We start from the raw sequence: 18,666 nt of genomic DNA on the forward strand, positions 1-18,666 counted from the left end.
TAAAAGCTTATGCTCTTGACTGGCACCTGGGACAGTGGGATCAGCAAGAATAGTTGATGGTCCGGCCATGTCATTGACTACACCAGTGGAACTGGTGCTTTGTTCATGAGGCAAGAAATCAATTGTGCTTGAAGTCCCCTCTCTGGCATCATTTTCAAGTAATGGCATCAAGGTGTCTTCTGGAAATCTAAACATGTTTAGATATACCATGAGAACCTCAATTGTAATTACAACTGTAAAAACATCATGTTAGTGAAATGTAAGGCATGATGAATGCAAATTGATTAATACCCATCTCCACAAAAGCTGGCATGGTATGCAATATCCTCTCTAGGAAATTGTTTTTCACATATTGGGCATACTTCCTATATCAGAAACAGAGAAATGTACAGATTTATGTTATTAATTTTAAGTATTATTATGTTTCAAATAATATTATGTTTCTAAATACATAAAAAACATGACATTCAGAAGTTGGGTATACTGAAAAAAAAATATACTCAACTGTAGTATTGACTTCTTTCTCTACAATACTGACAATTTCAGGCTCATCACTGCTCTGTGAATTGGGAAACAAAATTCATTTTAGGTAGAAGGTTTGGGTTTGGAACTGACAAAAAAGGTTCTGACGTGGAATTTGAAAGGTAATGAACCACACTTAATTCTTTAACATACAGAATAATGTGAGTGTTACTTACAATTTCAGCATTACAAGATTTGATGTGCAGAGCCAGGAACTGTAAAGGCATAACAACTCCACAGTTTTTGCATGAGGACTTTGGCATTTTGGAAAATTCTGGAGCATTGTGGGGGAGGGGGCTTGCATCTAGCTCCTCTTGTAGTGGGACAATGTACAGAATTAGTTTTCCATTATTTGTGACCGTTTTAAGGAGTCGTCCAGTGTAGCCCTCAGACTCTGTAGCGACAACAGTCAATTTTCTCTGTCCTTGACCACCTAAATACAAAAAGCAAATACATAATAACTTACTTTACTGTTTTTACAACTATGAGATGCCAAATAACATTGCTTTACTAATAAAGTATTTACTATACAAGACAAATACTATAAAAAAACAGTATCAAACCACCATAACTGTTTAAACTTGCAGATAAAACACTGGGGAGACTATGCTTCATATGCAAAACTGGTTGCTCTAAAGCATGACTTCAAATTCATTCAGTGGGTTAAAAGCTCCAGCAGGTTTCCTTATCCTACACTAACTATACCTGACCTGTTGATTTATAGCAAAGCCAGCCTCCGGACAACTGCTTCAACTTGGGGTACTGCTCTTCAAGCTGACAGACAATCTAAACAAAGATTTCACATGAAAAGCAGCGATGCTTAGTGTTAGAGAATTTTTATTAAATATGCAACTGCTACTACTTCCAGCACTGCCTCAAGTACTGAGATCCTTTGTGCTACTACTTTTTCCAGATCTACTTCAAGTAGTTATCTACTACATCAAATATTGCTTAAAAAAAACCTCTACCATATACTTTTTTAAGTTGCGGCAACCACATACTTTTCTTGTTATCCTTTTTTCTCACACCTTGGCATGGTATGACTTGAAAGTAAACTTTTTATGTACCTTGTATCTGCATTAATAACAATAACATTAGAATATACTTGTATGTGTACAAGTTTTGTCACAAGTCCCATGCATGCAGTGGTTCTATTTACATATTTGAAAATTCATAGATACAGAATTTCTAAATGAGGGAGAAAGACTAGATGTGCTTCCAGACCCTTTTCAGAGGTTTTTAGAACACTGTATGTGGGAAAACTATGTAAAACAAATATTAACCACAGCAGAATTTTAACGTGAGTGTAGGGGGTCTTTAAAAAGGTTATAACGAAACAATAACCATTTAACTGAAGTAGTGATTAGCAAATTGCAAATTGATGTTAGAATAGAAGAGTTAAACACTTGTGATGGAACAAAAACACATCAAATCTAGAATACCTCCTCATGGCAAGAGCTATCAGCCACTGTAATGGTTCTTTTCCCCAAGCCTGCCTCGAGGAGTTTGATTTCTTCAGATGGCTTTGGTGTGCGATCAGTCGGACTTGACAGCACCAAAAACTGAAGCCTGACATATTTTATGGCTATCGCTGGAGATATTTTGGAAAGAGCAGCAGGGCGTTTCTTGGAGCGAATCATTTCACGGCGAAAAAAACCTGGAAATGACCTGAAGGAAAAAGAAAAACACTGTAAACAAGTTGTACACTGCATTTAGAAAATCAATGTATCCTTCAAATATATCATTACCCACTGAAGTGAAAGACTGAGTCAAAGTATTTAAAGATTTTTCATTAACAACAGCATTTCTTGCAGTGTTTTATCTTATCAGGTTTATATTCTTCTTTGTGCAAGTCAGTGAAAAAACCCAATTAGTGAAAACAACAAGTGAAGAGAGAATTACACTTTTGAAGCACAATCATGATGGATTTTAGAAAACCTAGTCTGTACAGCCATTGATGCTAGTGGGCGATAAACATAACCATATGTGCCATGGGACAAAAAATATATATAAAAACAAAAAATCAAAAGTTATTTTATGACAGCAGTTAAAAGATTGTCATTCAATGGAACCAGCATGTGTCTGTAGAAGTTATCTAGTTTTCTATCTTTGTATTTTTTTTTCCATGTTCTGTGTTCTGGTATATGAAGCAAGTGTATTGTCCAAAGTCAGCATAGTAATCAGTCACAAAAAGAGTAATATGTATATGAAGAATTGCAATGTAGTGTGGCAGCACCTACCTCTGCATTTCATTTTGGATCGTCGGCAGCTGACTTGTTTCAGTTGATGTACTTGGGGTGTTGTGTCCATCTGACTGCAACCTTCGAGGTGGTTGCCCCCTTCCTCCTTGACCACTGCCTTCAGGTTGTTGCTGTCTTCTCGAAATCAATGATATTAGCGACTGTGCAGCATCAGCTATTGCAGTATATTCCTCCTGCAAGAATTGGACAGTTCAAATATCAATGCAATGAAAAATTATATTAACAATCACCTACTTGTTGCTCTGCTGTGTGTGAAGTAAGTATATTTCATGATTTTTTTTTAGCTTTTTCACTAATAGCAATAATGAATGACAGGAATATTTGTGGAAATTGTCTCTTGTCTGGTTCCTTTGACAATGTAGTTGTAAATACAAGTGCAAAATGCCCGTGCAAAATCAGTTTTTAAGCGTGTTTTTAGTAATTGTTGTTTTGGTGTGTTTTGAGTGCTCATTGTTACAATTACACAGCAAAAGCTCAGTGACATTTTTATTTGTGCATGGTAGAAATCACAAAGTGAACTATGCTATGCTTGAGCAAACAGTTCGTGAATGGGCAACTACAAATTATGGCAGTGAAAGAGACTGTGAACGCATTGAATAGGATATGTTTAGCTGGTGAACAGCATAGGCTACTATTACACAGTAGCGGTAACATTAAGCGCACCATAATTAAATATAATATTAAGAAGTAAACAGCATAGCCGACTTATAGATTCAATTTACATCCACAAATGAATAAGTACGTCGAGCAGTGCAACGTGCCCGTGCACAATCTGTTTTTGTGAGATGATTGCTGTCAAAAAAGTTCATCAAGTTCAAAAAAGTTCAACTGATTTCAACAGTTTCAATATGATAAAAAGTAACTTTTATATTGATTCAATGGATTAATTGCATAGTGTCAAGAACTTATTGCTTTTTTGGGAAAAAAATAATAAATTTTTATAATAAATATGTGAAAATCAAAATCTGAATTGTTATTATAACCTAAAGATGCTATGAGATGCTATGAAACAAAAAATAGTGGTTTTCATCTTGACACTTTCTTGGTAAAGAAAACTAATTTTTACTCAAGTTAATCTAAATGGATTTATCACGTTTTGGAACAAAATTATAATATTCATAACAGAAGTAAACAGTGTAGCTGACTGAGTGTTTGTCAAAAAAAATTTTTTTAAACCACAACCTTCTTGTGGCTTCTTTGACCGATATATTTTGTATTTATCATCGAAACAACGTAAAACTTGGCACTGCACTTACTAGTGCATGTAGCAAGACACTTTGAAATCCATCGGACTAACGGTTCGAGGGATATGCAAATAAGACACACACACACACACACACAGACGGTCGTTTCTGTAATTGATAGATAGATAATGTCATAAAACAAATTGAATTGAACATGGAATTGAATGGGCCGATTAACGTTACCTCACAAAAATATTCTCTTTGAACACGCTTGAGTTGGTCATGTGGTAACGTTAACATTACTCATGAACAATAGGTCAAAGGAACTTCAACTAACCATCATCTGGCAGATGGTTTAATGAAGTCGAACACAGAGCAGGTTTACCGGGCTTTGTGGAGCGGACTCATACTGATCTCATGTATAAAATTAACGTTAGATTACTAGCAGCTACATGACCAAAAACTAACTTGGAATTACATCGGCAGCAAATGTAGGCTATTATTTCACCCCATGAAACCCAAATGAAGGAAACTGAACATTTCACTATTTTGAGAGTTAAAGGCATGGTCAGGAGGAGCGATGAATCTGCCCGGGAAAATTCACCATAACTTTTACTTTAAAGTTTCGAACACAGCCTAAGTTATAGTGACTACAAAGATGACCACAAGCATGCTAATAAGTTCACAGTTATTAGCTAGCTTTTTAGTTAGCTAAAATTAATGGTAACGTTAAAGTTTTTCACCTCTCTCCCAGCCATGGACGCGGTTCTTGCAGCTCTAGGACGGGACCGCCTTGTGGCCAGAGATCCGTGCGTGCATCCTCTGTTTGCGTGTCCTCCTGTGCGCTTTCGTCATTGGTGGAGCAGTCGGTCAATCCCACCTTTCCAGTAAATACAACTTGTGATTGGACTGTACGTCAGCAGACAGCAAAGCATTGGCCAAGAGCAGAAGTCCCTCCCTCAGGCTTTTTTTCAAGTTGCGAGGTTGCGAAGCTTCATTTTCGCTCAGTCTGAGTTTCAGAGTTTCAGAGCAGAGCTGCGTGACAACGCTGCCACAAATCACGTGAGTCGCAAGCTCGCAACTGTGTGGGCGTATCTCCACAAAGTGGGTGTTGTAAACTCAGCTCTGAAAAAATTGTCTGCAATAGGAGTGCAAATGTAATGTAATGTAATAAGTTTCGCCCTTTCGAACCTCAGTTTTCAGAGTTTCAAAACTTGTTTTCACCTATTCGCACACCAGTTTTCAGATCAATCTTTTTACAAGGTTTCAAATCTGGAAGGCAAACTATACACTGGGAGAACAGTGACAAATTCGAAACTCTGAAAAAATGATTGCACAACACCATAAAAAAGAGTGTTGCACTTCTGAAGAAGGAAAACTCAAAAACAAAATTATGTTTGCAGAGATTTTAATTTTTTTACCACTTTGCAAGCCTGCAAAACTCTGTTTTCAGAGTTTCAAAACTTGTTTTCACACATTTGCACACCAGTTTTCAGATCACCATTTACAAGGTTTCAAACCTGGAAAACAATCTAATACAGTGGGAGAACACTGACAAATTTGAAACTCTGAAAAATTATTTGCGCAACTTCGTAAAAAAAAATGTTGCAGTTCTGAAGGAGGAGATCTCAAAAAGAACACAATGTTTGCAGAGATATTTGTATTTTTTTACATTTTGCAAGCTTGCAAATCTTATTTTTCGATCTTGCAAAACTTTTTTTTGTAAGATTTTGAGTTTTCGAACACTTAGTTTCAACCTTTCAGAACTGTATTTTCAGTTTTGAATCATGGCAGGATTTAAATCCCATACACTTGTTTAGTTTACAAGTAGACATGTCAAGCTTTCTATAGATATATCTCTCATGTCTCTTCGTTGAGTATTCAGTTCAGTTACAGTTCATTTTAATGAAGTGTTTGTAAATGAAGATCAGCGCAGACAAGTTGAAGACAGCACACCTCGTTTGTTATCTTTATTTTATAAGTGCACACAGTTTTGTTGTTATTATGTTTGTATCCAAAAAAAAAGTAGAGCCTTTACAGATTCGATTGATGTATTGCTCTTATCTGTACGATTAAAACTGAAAATGTAATTTAAGTAATTGTCGGGGTTATCAGGAGAAAATGACTCAAAACGCGTATATGCGTTAATCGACTCCAGAGTTAAAAGGCTGTCGTGACTTTTTTCCTTCCAGTATTCATAAGCTGTAATCACGCTGTCAAATTATATGTCATTTTGCACACATAAACATATCAAAAACACCTGAATTCTGCTCTTGTTGTCTTCTAATGGGTGGATTAGTGCTGTGATATTATTTTTGGAAGCTCTTAAAAAATGCTGATGAAGTGCTCATTTCTCTCTCGTCTTTCTCTCTGTTCTTTGGTCAGAAGTAACGGCTCCTTTCCTCAAAGAAAGAAACAACTGCGCAAGGTGAGTAAAGGCTCCGAAATTAATACACAGGTTTATTATTTGTATACTAATTCCTACGCTGACACATTAAACTGTTTGTTTAGACACTGCAGGTGAATAGGGGAAAAAAAATAACTAATAGTTATCACCTTACTTACCCAGTTATGTTATGTTTAAATATGCAAATGAGGCATTCTTTAATGAAATATGTGCTAATTTGCATACATTTCTAGTACAAAAATCTGAAAACTAGATGAAGTCAGTTTCAAATTTTTTGTTTAATTTTTTTGACATATTAGAGTCAAATGTTTTTACAGAGGGAATTCTTGTTATCTTTTTTTGTCACTCCATAATTCAGAAAATACTTTGAACAGCCAGAAAACAATATATTTTCACAATTTTGGGGGGAATAAAATGTTGTATATAATCAAGGAAAATATATATGAACAAATCCCTCTGTAAAAATCTTCAGAATACAGACAGGAATAAAAATGTCATGTTTGGTGTGTGTACGTGCTACTGAAGTGGAGATTTATGGCTCAGTGTTGAAGAAAAAACTCATTTTGAGAAAACGGCCTTTAAAAATATGTATTGTAATTGAAATCTATTGACACAAACAGATAAAGTGCTATAAAAGAAACACTTAACAGTGTCTTTTGGATGTTTTCCTTCCACTAGTTTGAAAAAGCACTTTATGAAAAACCAAAAAGCCCAAAATCTCAAAATTGACAGGTGCTTGAAAAAACATTGTTTTTACCTGCAGTGTCTCGCCTTAACCATTAATTTAATAGCTGCGATGATTAAGAGTCTAATGCACTTTGTGGGACGAAATGGAGACTACAAACACAAGGTCACAAACAATAATTATTAGTTAGGTTTAACTTACACATGATGTTTACGTTTATTCATTGTAAGTTAACTCTTTTCTTCAACTTTTCTAAATTATTGTTGTCGTTTACGTTTGTTAAATAGTTACACATCCATGTTAACGTAACATTACATGTAAAGTTAGGCTATTAGCCTATTTTTAGAGTCATTTGCACATAATGTAACGTTACATAAAACTGGTTTTGATAATTTTCTCTCCTCAGAAAATCCAGTATGACTTCTCTAAAAATCTCAAAGGATTCACAGGGCAGCACTATGTAAGTATTTAATTATTTATTTGACATTGAAATAACTGAAATGGTTTCAGCTTGGCCTAATCCAAAATTATATATGACTGTGTACACTGTTACACTGAATTGAATTAAACAATAAAAAAACTACCCATATGTTCTTTATATTCAGCAGTTAATAAAGAAATGTGGCTCTGTAGTGGACACCTGTGAGCAGGCCCGGCGCCACAAGGGGGCAAAAGGGGGCAATGCCCCCTCAGATCTGACTTGTGCCCCCTCTGTTTCATTTTTTATTCATGGTTAAAAATAAAATGTTCAACCTTTTGAGATAAATAATAATTTAACCTTATCTCCATGGGATTTAGAATGTTCAGTGTTGTAACCACTGATCTATAATATAGTTATATATATAGATCAGTGGTTGTAACTCGTGACATTACTGCCAGATTCAAACGTCTTTCGCGTTGGTTGGCGCTGAGCCAGATACGGACAAGCTCAACGCTGTCGTATATCACAACTATGCAGTGTTTTCAACCTCATAATGTTTATTTTAGATTTCAGACATTTAAATACACATAAGCACTGGTAAAACAACAGCCTACATTTGGAGTTTGTAAAATACACTCTGATGTATGTGGAAGCAAGTGCTAGTGTCGCGTTGGTTGGCGCTGAGCCAGAGACGGACCATAGACTGTAAAACGAGCTCAGCCCTGTCATATCACAACTACACTGAAAAAAGTAATAAGTAAATTTACTTAATTTTTATTTGGCAAGTTTTTGCACAAGCATTTTTCAAGTAAATTTAACACATTTGTAAATTAAGTAAATCTACTTAACTAAGTTAAGTAAAAAAATAAAATAATAATTAGTACATTTTATTGAGTAAAATTGTATTAAATAATATTAAATTAATGCATTTAGCAGACACTTTTATCCAAAGCAACTTACAGTGCATTCAGGCTAACAATTTTCACCTATCATGTGTTCCCAGGGAATCAAACCCCAACCTTGCACTTGCTAATGCAATGTTCTACCACTGAGCTACAGGAACACTTCAAGATCTTGTGAACAATAAGTGAAAATTTCACTTACTTACTTTTCTATTTTGGAAAAGTTTTTACACTAACAAAAATCCCGAAACATATATTCTAGAATTTTTTTTCAAAACAGTTTTATCAAATGAGGATAAATAAGTCTCTCACTTGTGTCCCTTTAAACCAGTTTACAGCAAATACAACACGAAGGACTGGATGCACATGATAAATATTCTGCAATTAAGAAAACAGACAAAAGAAATAGCACTGTAAAACCCGAGAAGTAAACTTTACTCAAACCGTTTGAGTAAATAGATTGCCTTGATTTAAACCATGTAAGTTTTAAAACTTTGAATTTAAGTAATTAAGTGATTAACTAAGTGCTGATTGAGAATTAGTGATGAACAGCTGCTGTTAACAAACAGAATCACTGAAGAAAAGAGAAACACAAGAACTACTACAACTGACTTCAGACACAGCCTTAGATGAAATCAACTGAAATAAAATACATGAAATCTCTCAAGATCTGATTAAACAACCCCACAAACAGCATCAGCAGCTCCACTTATTAATAACCAGACTGACTTTATTTCTGTCAGACGTCTACAGAAGATCTTATTGAGAATGAACTAAGGTTTAGATGTTGATTTATTGTTTCATTTGAAGTAACCATGTTAGAGATCAGTGTTTGCTTTAGTTGGGCTCTTGACCCTTGATTTCTGTCTTAGTCTTTTCTCTGGCTGTTATAACCAGAGGTGGAGAGTCCAGGGGTCAGAAAGTAAAAGTCCTGCCACATTTTTGCTCCACCCATGAACTCAGCAGCTGATTTCACCAGAGGAGGAAACAAGTCATTCCTTCCAAGTCACAAACTAGTCTCAACTCAAATCCCAAGTCCTCAAAGAGTTAAAGTCAATGAGATAATTAAGAGACTAATTAAATGATGATTGTGCATTGGTGATGAACACCTGCTGTTATTGTGCGTTACAGAGGATCAGATGCTGATGTTTTATTGGTTAAAATTATGCCACCATCATGGAGATCAGTGTTTGCTTCAGTTGGGCTCTTGACCCTTTTAATAATTCAAAGTAATTTGCTTTTAAACACTTGCGGTTGTGTTACGTAGTAAACATTAACACATTGCTGAATTAAAAGCTTGAAGTAGAAAATTTAATTGCCCTTTTTTCATCTAAAACATTTGAATTAACTTCATGAAGGTGTCTCTCTTTGGTTTGTTAAATTATGTTCAGCAATTACTGAACTACAAAAAAAGTCCTATTAAACAAATATTATTGTAATGCTTAAATATTGGGGGAAAAAATTGTACAGGCTCGGGATTTTAGACATGAGCACTTATCATATGATCCTCAACAGTGGTTACAATAATTATTCATGCTACAGTGCATAATCAGAGTTTTTACTATGGTGTTACCCAGCATGCACTTCAGCTTGAAGCGTTTTGTTGATTGTCACCATTGTTGAGATTCATATGCTGGGTCATGATGTCTGTGCGTCTTATTAGGAAAAGATTTTGAAAAATGTATATTTATTACATACATTAGGAAATGTATTCATTATAGTGATTAAACCAACGGTTCCACAAGGTAGGTTATTTAAAAACTGAACATTTGTTAATAATAAATACATAAAATCGTTTTGGAAATAAACAGGCTCATGCCTAATAATTACTTCATCATGTAAAACCGGCTAGTAACGGTTTTCTGCACAGCACTGATCACACTGTTTTATAACAGCACATGTACTTTTACAGATAAATATCTAACAAAAGAAACCAAAGGTCAAGAGCCCAACTGAAGCAAACACTGATCTCCATGATGGTGGCATAATTTTAACCAATAAAACATCAGCATCTGATCCTCTGTAACGCACAATAACAGCAGGTGTTCATCACCAATGCACAATCATCATTTAATTAGTCTCTTAATTATCTCATTGACTTTAACTCTTTGAGGACTTGGGATTTGAGTTGAGACTAGTTTGTGACTTGGAAGGAATGACTTGTTTCCTCCTCTGGTCAAATCAGCTGCTGAGTTCATGGGTGGAGCAAAAATGTGGCAGGACTTTTACTTTCTGACCCCTGGACTCTCCACCTCTGGTTATAACCGTGTGTTTCTAAAACATATTTGTTGTAACTCAAAAGCCCAGAAGAAATGCCACCAGGTGTTAACCTGTACCTAGGTGTAGATTGTTATACTTTATATTGGTGATGATAATCATCAATTATTGAACTGTATGGAGTCTAATCTCTGATGAAATTGGTGTTGTGTAATTTGATTATAGTAAAAGTGATTCTAAGAGGAAGTGCTTCTGTGATAATCAGTTAATCTGAATGACTTTCCAAACAGTTTGGTCTTCTACGGTGTCAAGCAGTCACACAAAGACATCAATAATCAGCATATGAACCTCAACAATGGTGACCATTAAAAAAATGTTACAGAGCATGCTGGGAGCCATGGATGAGATCTGTACTACAATAGTACCCAGAATGCATTGCAGCATGTTTTTTTCGTCACCATTGTAGAGGTTCATATTCTGATAATTAATGTCTGTGTTTGACCAACTACTGGCATAGAAGATAAATGTATGTGTACAAAAATGTTCAGAAAGTCATTTTTATATTAACTGATTATCACAGAATCACTGGCTCTTAATGTCACTTTTACTAGAATCACTTCAACTAATTACACAACACCTACTTCATCAGAGATAAGTCTCCATACAGATAAATAATTGATGATTATCATCACCAATATAAAGTATAACAACCTACACCTAGGTACAGGTTAACACCTGATGGCATTTCTTCTGGGCTTTTGAGTTACAACAAATGTGTTTCAGAAACACATGGTTATAACAGCCAGAGAAAAGACTAAGACAGAAGTCAAGGGTCAAGAGCCCAACTAAAGCAAACACTGATCTCTAACATGGTTACTTCAAATGAAACAATAAATCAACATCTAAACCTTAGTTCATTCTCAATAAGATCTTCTGTAGACGTCTGACAGAAATAAAGTCAGTCTGGTTATTAATAAGTGGAGCTGCTGATGCTGTTTGTGGGTTGTTTAATCAGATCTTGAGAGATTTCATGTATTTTATTTCAGCTGATTTCATCTAAGTCTGTGTCTGAAGTCAGTTGTAGTAGTTCTTGTGTTTCTCTTTTCTTCGGTGATTCTGTTTGTTAACAGCAGCTGTTCATCACTAATTCTCAATCAGCACTTAGTTAATCAATTAATTACTTGAATACAAAGTTTTAACCTTTTAACTGTCACCCCCATTTTTGAACATAGACGTGGAAGTACACTATTCACACTTAAATTGTTATAAATCATAAACGCTTTTGAATACAGACCAAAGGTTGGTCTCTTTTTAAAGAAGACAATCTGCAGATTATTGCAGAAGTGAAATCATTTTAAAAAATGAAAGCATAAAAAAGTTATAGAAGTTTACATTTACTGTAAATACGTTTATTATTTTATTTTTATTATATTTTATATAAAATAAATATTTAATAAAATATGTTTTAATCCAAAATTGCTATAAAATTAAAGCCATATGTCTAAATAAGTTGTGTTCCAAATTTGAAGTTGATATGAAAAAAATGTAAGTTCATATGCAATTTTGTTTAGACGTTATACCACAAAAAGCCACCGGGGGCCATTGAAACTCCATTGAATTTTTTGGATGCATTTGTTTGTCACAAATGTATCAATTTCTCTCTCAATATTATGTCTATGACAAAATAACCACCAAATATGGAATCTTGAGACTCAGACCTTTCCAACGATATGTATTTTGGTCAAGATTATGAAAAGTTTTGATTCTAAAAGACCGTAATATATTTGGAATATGACCCCTCCCACTAAGGGGGAGGACCACGCTAAAAGATTTTAAAGTACGATTTCCATGGTAACACAGTGTCCGATTTCAAAATGGTTTTCATAAGATGAATTTGGAGTATATAAGCTTTCAAATGATATATAATTTATGATGATTACTAAAATATGTGATAGGGAAAAAGGAAGCGGAATAGATTTTTTGTAACAAAGGTCAGAACTCCAGTTATGATGTATATGTTTTGAGGTGCACTCTTTTTATAAATTAATCTTTTACTGTTCCTTCATAATTTCTTAACAACAAAACGTGGTCAAATATCTATTTAGGAGTCTTAGACCTTTCCAACGATATATAGTTTGTCATGATTAGATTAGGATATAATTGTAATATATTGAAGTAAATTTAGGCGTCCCGTATACGGGACGGTGACATTTATCAGGTTAAAACTTACATGGTTTAAATCAAGGCAATCTGTTTACTCAAACGGTTTGAGTAAAGTTTACTTATCGGGTTTTACAGTGCTATTTCTTTTATCTGTTTTCTTAATTGCAGAATATTTATCACGTGCATCCAGTCCTTCGTGCTGTCTTTGCTGTAAACTGGTTTAAAGGGACACAAGTGAGAGACTTATTTACCCTCATTTGATAAAACTGTTTTGAAAAAAATTATTTTACATTTAGAAATTTCTAGAATATCTGTTTCTGGTTTTTTGTTAGTGTAAAAACGTTTCCAAAATAAAAAAGTAAGTAAGTGAAATTTTCACTTATTTGTCACAAGATCTTGAAGTGTTCCTGTAGCTCAGTGGTAGAACATTGCATTAGCAAGTGCGAGGTTGGGGTTTGATTCCCTGGGAACACATGATAGGTGAAAATTGTTATGCCCTGTAAGTTGCTTTGGATAAAAGTGTCTGCTAAATGCATTAATATAATTTAATTAAATTTTACTCAATAAAATGTACTTATTATTTTTTTTTTTTTTTTTTACTTAACTTAGTTAAGTAGATTTACTTAATTTCCAAATGTGTTAAATTTACTTGAAAAATGCTTGTGCAAAAACTTGCCAAATTTTTCAGTGTATGCAGTGTTTTCAACCTCATAATGTTTATTTTAGATTTCAGACATTTAAATAGGCTACACATAAGCACTGGTAAAACAATAGCCTACATTTGGAGTCTGTGAAAGGAGCAAAAACTATCTATTCAAATATAATTTGCCGACGTGTGTTTTTCATATCAGATAAACACAGTGGAAGTAATGTTAGGCTAAAGTTCTATAAACGTTACGCTTAGTTCTATAAAGTTTACTCTATTGTTATAAAGATTTTTAAACGACCACACGCACTCACATATTTCAGAATCGGAATATAGGTTAGTTGATGACGTAAGTAAGTTTGTGAATATTTCAAATAAAAAAGGAAAAAACGAAATGAAGGATAGCCTAAATCTGTTATACAGTGTTATTTATTTATTTATTTTTTACATCACATTTGTTTTATTATTTCTTCTTTAGCATACATTATATAAAATGTAGTTATACAGTGTTATTATTGTGGCTGCGGTGTTTCACGTGACAAATATGACGCGTTGCCATGGAAACATTAAGGGGGAACGTTCTAAAATAACCGTCGCCATGAAAAATCTTACTCTCGGGAGTCAGTTAGAATATTTTAAACTTAAGTGTGATTCAGTGCCAAATCAAGGAGACTGCAGCTCTTCTAAAAAGGTATAGGACATGATCTATCATCATTACACTGTTTAAAATTTGCTAGTCTCTGGTTACTTGCAGTTGCATATGGAGTGTTTTAGGGAGCGCTGTATTTAAAAATCTGTCGTTGCAAAGTTAAGCCCCCTTAACAATTTCACATGCCCCCTCAGTAATTTCATCCTGCAGCCGGGCCTGCCTGTGAGGCAGAGGACAGACAGCTGCTGATGTCTGATGCTGGCTGACAATAAACAGACCTCTCTGGATGTACCTCATCTTTTGTAGGTGTGTAAATAAGTTTTGCAGAGACACACCAGAAACCCTTCTAAAACATTCAGTTATTTATAGTTTATGAACAGTTCTTTTTTTCTTTTCTTTTTTTTATTGTTTTCAGAGTAATTCTAACATTGCCCTTCCTGTAACATGATGATCCTGCTGTCCTGGATGTATATGATGAGGTAAGTATGAGTTTGTCCATGTGTGTATACATATGTAGTGTACACACACAACTTAAACACACATTGTGCACTTAATTAGCCCACAACCATTAATCAATGCACTAATATGACAAAAATAATTCCTGTGGTGTTCCTCATTTTTAAGATAATTAAAAAAAAATACCTGTGCTAAATGAATAAATGTAAATATATCACTCTTTTTTTCAATGAACAGCCTACACAGAATCTCAGAACAGCAGTGGCAATAAGAGGAGACCCATTTGGTGAGAGCAGCACTGCAGACTTTCCTGATGGTGAGGAGCTTCTTGCTGATGAACCTGCCGACATGAGTAACTGTGTTCTGTTCAACATTATATAGAAAGCAATTAAAAGTACACCAAAGTGCACTGTTTTTCTGCTGTATCTGTTGGCCATTCAGGAGGAGATCATGGACCATTTGCATAAGACTGATGAAGCGTTTCAGCGGCCATCAGCATCGTAAATCCTCACCATTGTTTTATATTTTGATTTTTTTTTTTATTATTATGTGCATTAATAACACTAAACTTTGTATTATCTCACATTTGTATCAAATTACAAAAAAAAAAAAAAATAGCTAATGCAAGGGTGTTTCAAATCCAGAGTCTTTGGGAGGAATGCTAAATTTGACATTGTTCTCTCTTCTGACTGCTGTTATCAGTCTCTGTCAGATTTTTTCCTTTGATTGAAAGTTGTGAAAATGCTATCTTTAGAGTTTATGTTTTGTTATTTGAGTAAATGAGAATGCAAAAATATATTTGTGATACTCTCCCATTCACTGCTCTCAAAGTTATTCTCCCAATCAGTTACCACTATTTAGAACAGGAAAGAAAATGTTACTATGAATTGCATTGTGTCTAAAATTTAATTGAATTTATTAATTTAAATTGTATCATTGTTTTAGGTACATGAAATGTTTTTTAAAGTTCTAAGATAACTGAGTCCCATTTATTTGATAATAATTTTACCAAGGTGTAATTTTTTTTTTTTTTTGTTGTTGTTATTTGTTTATAGCAATATTAACACTGATGTGTCCATGAATGGGATTGTGATGTGCAGTATTGACTATTTAAGGTGATTATGGATATTGTTGTTGCTTATCAATAAACTATGTTTTATATGCATTTGTTTTATTTTTTCAGTTTGTTTTTTTTAAATCATTAAAAATGTCAATAGCAGGAAAAATTAAATAAACCGTTGGGTGGGGGGGGGGGGGGGGGGGGGGTGAAATTAGGGAAATGGTGCCTTGAAGCACCCCAGTGGTTCCTGGCCATCCTAATAAAAGGGTTCCTCCAGGAACCATTGAAAGTTCCTCAGAGAACCACCACCATTTAGAGCGGTGCCTAGAAGCTCTTCAGAGGGTTCCGCCGGCGTGGCGAAGTGAAGAACCCCAAAAGGTGCCTCCAGGAACCTTTAGTTTTTACAGTGTATTTAAACTTCTCCTTCTTATTATTTTTCCGAGACTAAACGCTACTCCTCCTAGGGCTTTAAAGCCACAAGCCCCAAACTCGGCAGACACCTGCGGGATAGAGCGGTGGTGTGTGCTATATCTTTTCAGAGTGATCAGACTTAAAGTTTTTGTTTTATTAATTTTTAAATATCAATTCCCATAGACTTCCATTGTCTGAGAAAAATCGCGCCCCTACTGGTTGCAATACCCGGAGTTTTGTTTACTTTCACTTTTACATTGGTTAAAAATACAAGTAAATAATACAATTTCCTTCAAACTGACAAGCTAAACCAACATATCTGATTATTACAGGGGTCAGGGCTCATTAATAATTTATTTCTGGGCAGAGAGCAGTCAGAAAGATGCAGGGGCGATTCTAGGATTTTTTCAACTTGGGCACAAGAGGGGCCACGATTAATACAGAGGGGCCAATCTTGTGTTGTTTGAACTGTATATCCAAATCATTTCAAGAGTTCAGTAACCTTTAAAATCAGTAATAAACAGTGATACCCTATTATATTTCAATAGCAGTTATTCACTGCTATAAATCAAAACAATCAAATACAATGTGTATTAACTTTTCATTTTACAAAAGTGAAAGAAAAACTGTAATAAATAAAAGAATCCAATGTATAAATAGTGTACAACTCACAAATAATAATAATAATAGAATTTAGTTATAATAGCCTTATATATATATATATATATATATATATATATATATATATATATATATATATATATATATATATATAACTGTTTAGAATAGTTTTGTCAATAACTTCTGTGAAAACACCGTACACGCCGAATTTGAGACTCATTATGTTGGCTTGTTGCAACATACTGGCTCTAAGAATCACTTTTACTATAGTCAATTTAATTACACAACCCATATTTCATCAGAGATTAGACTCCTAGCAGTTGCATAATTATATATATAATTGGTTGTTATACCAAAATAAAGTATAACAACCTACATCTAGGTACAGGTTAACACCTGATGGCATTTCTTCTGGGCTTTTGAGTTACAACAAATGTGTTTTAGAAACACATGGTTATAACAGCCAGAGAAAAGACTAAGACAGAAGTCAAGGGTCAAGAGCCCAACTAAAGCAAACACTGATCTCTAACATGGTTACTTCAAATGAAACAATAAATCAACATCTAAACCTTAGTTCATTCTCAATAAGATCTTCTGTAGACGTCTGACAGAAATAAAGTCAGTCTGGTTATTAATAAGTGGAGCTGCTGATGCTGTTTGTGGGTTGTTTAATCAGATCTTGAGAGATTTCATGTATTTTATTTCAGTTGATTTCATCTAAGTCTGTGTCTGAAGTCAGTTGTAGTAGTTCTTGTGTTTCTCTTTTCTTCACTGATTCTGTTTGTTAACAGCAGCTGTTCATCACTAATTCTCAATCAGCACTTAGTTAATCAATTATTTACTTGAATGCAAAGTTTTAAAACTTACAGGGTTTAAATCAAGGCAATCTGTTTACTCAAACGGTTTGAGTTAAGTTTACTTGTCAGGTTTTACAGTGTATGCTATTTAAACTTCTTCTTTTTTTTCTTCTTATTATTTTTCTGACAGAAATTCTGAACGCTACTCCTCCTAGGGCTTTAAAGCCACAAGCCCCAAACTCGGTAGAAACCTGCGGGATAGAGCGGTGTTTTTTTTTTTTATTCATTTTTAAATGTCAAAATACATTACCCATAGACTTACATTATCTGAGAAAAATTGCGCCCCTAGTTGCAATACCCGAGATTAAGGGAGGAGTCGGGTTTCGTTTCACTTTTAAACCGGTTAAAAATACCAAGTAAATAATACAATTTCCCTCAAACTGACAAGCTAAACCAACATATCTGATTATTACAGGGGTCAGGGCTCATTAATAATTTATTTCTGGGCAGAGAGCAGTCAGAAAGACGAGAGAAGAATCACAGCTGCTCAGCTCAGGCTGTCTCCACGGAGCTCACAACGAGCGAATTCATTCTTATTTAAGACCTTTTAAAACGGTGATTGCACGCAATCCACACGTTAGAACACACCAACAGCTAAATTCAGATGTTTCTGAACTGTTTAAAGTAATAACATGATATATTCGCGGCAGCGCAACTGCGATGTATTTCTCTGAACACTTGAAGAGAATTTACAGCCTGTCACATTAAAACACTGCAGCGAAACGGCACAAAACAATTAGAAGAATATATTATACACATGAAAATGAGTGTTTATATGTGATTGTGAGATTTTATCTGTCAGGCTGAACCTCACATCAACTGCTATCCATCGTCACAACATGGTAAAGTCATTTATATATATATATATTTTTAAGAGCTTCTTAAAATAAATATTCCTGCGAATGCACACAATCCACCCATTAGAACACACTAAGAGAAAAATCCAGGGGTTTTTGAGCCGTGTATGTGTGCAAAATGCAACATTTGACATCGAAGGGAAAAAAAAGTCACATGACAGCCGCGTTTGGGGCGAGATCAGACAAATAAATAGGCTACACATTTCATTCACTCTGACAAGCTAAATCAACATATGTTATTATTACATATTAATTAAAAAATTATGTCTCTGATCTTTGTATTTGAAATCGCTCTTCCACGCGCACGCGAGCAAACAGCAGGAGCGCGAGGACGCCAAGCCTCATGC

The 18,666-nt window shown here is 34.6% G+C and overlaps 2 protein-coding genes and 2 long non-coding RNA genes across 4 annotated transcripts in view; 2 read left to right on the forward strand and 2 right to left on the reverse strand.

Annotated features, from left to right (window-relative positions):
- Positions 1 to 18,666, reverse strand: part of LOC127988462 (uncharacterized) — a 523,986-nt gene that overhangs the window by 267,998 nt on the left and 237,322 nt on the right. The window lies entirely within an intron of this gene.
- Positions 1 to 18,666, forward strand: part of LOC127988497 (hepatocyte cell adhesion molecule) — a 278,315-nt gene that overhangs the window by 176,742 nt on the left and 82,907 nt on the right. The gene's annotated exons all lie outside the window — the stretch shown is intronic.
- Positions 39 to 2,800, reverse strand: LOC127988537 (uncharacterized). The gene is made up of 6 exons (XR_008161730.1): positions 2,763 to 2,800; positions 1,965 to 2,190; positions 699 to 955; positions 506 to 559; positions 292 to 365; positions 39 to 187 (listed from the first exon to the last, which is right to left on the reverse strand). It is a non-coding gene; the product is annotated as an uncharacterized LOC127988537 (long non-coding RNA).
- On the forward strand, positions 14,277 to 14,823 carry LOC127988550 (uncharacterized). The gene is made up of 3 exons (XR_008161743.1): positions 14,277 to 14,363; positions 14,473 to 14,536; positions 14,751 to 14,823. It is a non-coding gene; the product is annotated as an uncharacterized LOC127988550 (long non-coding RNA).

Source organism: Carassius gibelio, chromosome B22 (assembly GCF_023724105.1).
Source record: "Carassius gibelio isolate Cgi1373 ecotype wild population from Czech Republic chromosome B22, carGib1.2-hapl.c, whole genome shotgun sequence".
Lineage (NCBI taxonomy): Eukaryota > Metazoa > Chordata > Actinopteri > Cypriniformes > Cyprinidae > Carassius > Carassius gibelio.